Source organism: Lipophrys pholis (assembly GCF_963383615.2).
Source record: "Lipophrys pholis genome assembly, chromosome: 22".
NCBI classification, from domain to species: domain Eukaryota; kingdom Metazoa; phylum Chordata; class Actinopteri; order Blenniiformes; family Blenniidae; genus Lipophrys; species Lipophrys pholis.
The window spans coordinates 3,463,444-3,468,726 of NC_137644.1; the positions used below are offsets into that span (position 1 = coordinate 3,463,444).

The 5,283-nt window shown below is 42.2% G+C and overlaps 1 long non-coding RNA gene across 1 annotated transcript; it reads right to left on the reverse strand.

The window, feature by feature from the left end:
• Positions 1 to 468: 468 nt before the first annotated feature.
• Positions 469 to 4,381, reverse strand: LOC308127396. The gene is made up of 3 exons (XR_013936504.1): positions 1,783 to 4,381; positions 1,631 to 1,690; positions 469 to 839 (listed from the first exon to the last, which is right to left on the reverse strand). It is a non-coding gene; the product is annotated as an uncharacterized lncRNA (long non-coding RNA).
• Positions 4,382 to 5,283: the final 902 nt, after the last annotated feature.

Here is a 5,283-nt window from a genome sequence, read left to right on the forward strand (position 1 = left end):
ACTCTGAGAAAGTGGGGCGGCATGCCTCGCTTGGTAGAGTGGTTGTCTCCCAATTGGAAGGTTCAATTCCCATCTCCACCTGTGTATATGCCAAAGTGTCCTTGGGCAAGACACTGAACCCTAAACTGCTCCCATTGGAGTGACCGCACCTTTCATGGTGTGTGAATGGATGTGATGGACTTTGTAAACACTCTGGGGCGACTCACACAGCTGAGTGACGTCAAATCACCGAAGTCTGGCTATATCGATCAAATGTTGCCATATCTTGTTTTCCTATATGGGTTTATTCTCTGTGCAGACGTGATACCTTTTATGGGAAGTATATTTACAAAAAGTAAATCTTTCAGAGTAACTTTAAAGGTCCTGTGGAAAAACAACAGCCATTCCCACCCCTACAGACCATGTACTGGGAGCTTAAAATGATGCAAGGACTCCGAGTGATCCAATAAAAATGATCTGAACAGAAGAATAGCGATAAAAAACTTTTCCATTTAATAAAAACAAACATATTTTCCAAACTGTTCTGAAGACAAAGTGAAACAATGGAAAACAATTCAACTTTGAACAGTATTCAGAGAACATTGAACTTAAGTCAACTTTTTTGAAGTTCTTAAAAAAAACAAAAAAAACAACCTGTAACAAAAAAACTATTATATAATATAAACAAAACGCATATACAATCACAGTCAAAATCCAAAAATTTCAGTCTAGTATTTGGAATATTTATCCATGTGGCCAAACCATTAAGAAAAATGTCATCTGGTACTGGAGCTAATGAGCGGTTTAGTCCCACTCGAGCTCCGGAGATGATGGACACCTTGTCCGCCGCCTCCTGGAGCCTGCAATAAACACAAAACCTGGTCAGCTTGCATCGTGTTCCAATCTTCCATTTCAAGATGAAACTAAAAATGCCTTTGTTTCCTTTTCATTAGCATTAAGGTTTCAGCATAGTGGGAAATTTGGAAGAACCATGAATGAAGTTGAAAAGTTAAGAAGAAATGATGAAGGCGAATCTTAGGAGACAGAACTTTTGAGTATTTGATTTACCCTTCTTCTCAATACATGAAACGTCTTCTGCAAATTTAAAACTTGAAATCCCCCAAAAAAGGTACAAAACTCTGATCTTTGATGAGCAAAAACATTACACTGCTAAATGCTCATGTACTAACCCACTGTTCTACCCATTACAAAACAGGAAATATCAAGATGGAACCGGTCGGCTCACGGTTAAACAAGCCTCTTGCCATGGTTCTCCGACATGTGCAATTTTTTTACAATCTCACTCTCAGAGCAGACACAAGAATAATGCTTCGATGTCCTCCACTCGTATCAATAGGAGTGTGGCATGAAACACGGACACCAAAGAGTGCACTCCTTCAGTCACAATAACAATGTAAAAACCATGAGAAGCATACCCATGGTGAACTTACTGCGTACAAATGCCCCCCTTCAACTGTAAAGTTGAGAGAGCAGGTGTCACTCAGGTTTCCTTCTCATTGGCATTAAAAAGAGTTTCTTGAATTAAAAAAAAAAAACTACTACAACTACTCCATCTACTAGTGTGGCACAGCAACATCAAAACTCTGGATCAGTAATTTCAACTGTTCTCAATAAAAGTGTTGTACATCACCTTCACCTTCCCGTCTTTCTCTGGGATTCTTCCACTTGTAATGATCAGGTACAGCATGACCTGTCGCAAAAATTACTTTTAATTTGACTGAATTCAGTTCAGGACAGGTTAAATGACATCAAAACGATTGAGGGGAAAAAAAAAATACACACTGTGTCGCCTTTGTGGGTTATAATTGATATCCCTTGTCCTCTCTTTTGCCTCAGACTTGGTCTTCTTCATCAAAGGGGTTTCCGACTTGTAGGAACTGTGTCTTCGTCTGTGAAACCTTGAAGGGTTACTCGGCCCAGGCTCCGTTTCCCTTGTGGGGTTGACGTCGTTCTTTGAGTTGTCCTCTGTCCCAAGGCTAGCTTTTTTGTGTACAGGAATTGGGTGAAATCGAGCTTTCCAGATCCCCTTCACTTTGTCCAATGCTGAAGAATGTGCAGCTGTAGGGAAGGAGGAATTCTTTGGGTAGGAGCTAGGAAGGCCTGAAGTGGAAGGGCTGCTGTGAGAACGAGACAACTGTTGTCTGGATGCAGGCGAGTGCTGCTTGGGAGCAAAAGTAAATGGTGTACAATTGGGAAATTGAACTGCAGGGTGTGAATTATTTGAAGACCTTGATGTGGGGACAAATCTCCCCTCTTTATGTCTGTTCCATTGTGGTGTCTGCCATTTAGAATCTGCCTTTTCCCTTGTTGCAGCAGCTGCAGCATTGGTGTTTGCAGTCACACAAGGTTGTCCACCTGCACCGAGGGTCTGCAGTGGAAAATGTTTAGAAAGTTGCAAGGGTTCATTGGACTGAGATTCCTGAACATAAAGACGATTAACAACAAAGCTTCCCAGGGGTGGAGAAGTGCTGTCAGCATACTGGGGACGTTTGTCTGGTGGTTCTTTGTGAGACAATAAGCTCTTGTTTTGTTTTTGAAGTGTAGAACTGTCTGGAGTGTCAGAGAAGTTATCCTCGCTGTCCTCAGTTTCTGATAATTGAGCTGTTTTTGCCTTTTTGGCGACATGGTCTTTTTCCAGTTTATCGTCGGTGTTATTTGTTTTGGAAGTCATCAATAGGTTTGCCATTTGTTGAACGTGGTGAGTTCCATCTTTGGTTTCATTCATCTGACCAATGTTTATATGTTTATTGATAAGCAGACTATCTGACACATCAGAAAAGGCATCCTCACTTTCCTCCGTTTCCGAGGAGTCTGAATATATCCTTGCTGCCCTTCTTGCTTTTTTGTTTGTTTTGTCTTTTCTATGTGCTTTGTAAGCAGCATGGTTGCCTTTTGATGTTATTTCTCGGTTTGTCCCAAGCGGAGCAGGACCAGTCTGCGCTTCAGCATTAATCAGTTTGAGGCCTTGTTTAGTCTTTTTACTTTGTGGAGGTTCTGCGGATCCACCAGGCGCTTCTATTGCCTGCCCAACCTGAGATTTATGCTGAGGATCTTGCTTAAGTTGTTGAATGGCTTCTTCAAGCTTCCTTTTTTCTTCAATACCGTCATCCCCTGAATCGGACGATGACGCGCAACTCCTTTTGGCATTTGTGTAGTTAGCATCATCAAAACTGTCATCTGTCTCAGTGCCAGGGACTAGTTCAGTTCTGTCTTCTGAAAGGTTTTTAACAGACAGCTCTTGTGGGTAACTGGACAGCTGCTCTGGCATTGATTTTTCCTCAACAGTTTCACAGTGATCGTCTGTTTCTGAAGAATGTCTTTTATGACGATGAAATGAAGTCGCACCAATATCCTCTGAACGTGGACGGATTGACTTCTTTCTTTTTTTGGTCAACTTCGCCCCACTGTCATTTTCACCCTCACTGTCAGAACCGAGGTTTGATTTGTCTCTCTTTGTTAAAGACTTTTGCCTCCTCCACTTTTGATGTACGTGAAAACGTGTTCTCTTGTCTTCATGCTCAGAAGGTAAAAGAGCTGGCAGGTTCTTCCAAGCCTGCTGTGACACCGTCAAATAATTCCGTCCTTGAATAGGCATGTAATCACAGCTGTCTTCCGTTTCACAGCTATCAGACTCACAGCTGGGATTTCTGCTGCTGTGCAGAATATCAATTTCCAAATCAAGCATGCCCTCTGGTGGTGGAATGCAATAACCGTTACCAGGCTGTTCAGTCTGCACTTGTGTGCTTGAGCTCTTAGTAGTGTCCAACACTGCCAGGGGAGACGCCGCACCTGGAACTGGGTTTGGAATTCCAATTTGTTCTCCATGATTGGCATCACCTGGCGCAACCTGGTCATGCTCTGTAATGTCATCCACTTTTAAGGGTATCACAAGCCAATCATCCACTTCATCATCGCTCTCGTCTTCCTTTTTCAAAACAATGGAAGGACTCTGTGATCCATATGTCTGCACTCGAATCAGTCTCTCACCATCACATTTAGGACAAAGCACATGTTCAAAACCAGTCACAGTTTCAATATAATATGGACAACAGCAATTCTGTGGAGGCTCTGGAATCAGTTTGTCATATGATATTGATTCCATCTGTTCATGTGACTTAATTTTAGATAGAGAGCCTTCTGATTGATGTATAGCTGTTTCCACAACTGTATTTGCAGTCTGCAGATTTTCATCATCACTGATATTTTCAAAGAATACAGCAAATTGTGACTCCTTGTGCCTCCCGTGTTGCTGCACTGGACCTTCAGCATCTGAAACATCGTCATATTGTGGAACTTTTAGAACACTCACAGAGAAAATTTTTTTACCCAAGGAGGGGGCTCCATGGTTGTTTGTTACAGTCTCTCCAACACTATGCGAACTTGAATGAGAAAGCAGCTGCTCTTCTCGGTTATCATCCCTCAGTGGTACATTCTCATGCATTGATGAACTTTGTTTAATATTCGAGTGCACCTCTTTGCTTGTAGTCTTGTAACTTTGCATACCTTTTGCGTTTTTCTGCTTGTTTGCATCCATGCCTTGCTGTCTGGGCAGTTGTGGATAAATTGACAAATTTGTTACATTTTGAACACTGCCAATGTCCTCTGGTTTTAGGCTGGTATTCCCTTGGTCTTTTGCTGCTGTGTGTTTGGTGATAGAGGAAACCTCACACACTGGCTCTCTACCAGGCAATTTATTCTCAATACTTGTCCAAGAAGTCCGGTCTTCCTGTGTCAAAGAGCTGCATAGCGATGACCTAGGTGAAAGCACTTGAATGACCGTAGGACTCTCTTCTTCATGCCTTGTGCAGGTAGCAGCCACTTCTAACATTATTTGGGGATATTCGGTGGATGCAAAGACATGAATGTTGTCTCTATCACCATCCCAATCCTGCTGCAGTAGAACTTCAGAAACATTGTCCATCTCTGCATTGGTGACCACACCATCCAAACTTACTACCAGTTCTTTCAGTGCATATAGAGAATGGGTAGCAGGATTCATATTTACAATGTTTGTCACATGTTTCTTATTGACTTTCTCTGAACTTAATGTTTGAACATCACAATCTTCTGCGCAAACAAATTTCCTGCCATCACTTGCTTGTTCAGGCAAATCTACACCTGCAGTGATGCATTTGTCAAAGGCTTCATTGTGAACGAGTTCTACCGAAGTGGTGGTTGTACCTTCTGAATGTTCATGACTGATATCTCCAGAGATTGCAGCAACTTGTGACTCCTTGTGCTCTCGGTGTTGCTGCACTGGCTCTTCGGTCTCTGAAACATCTT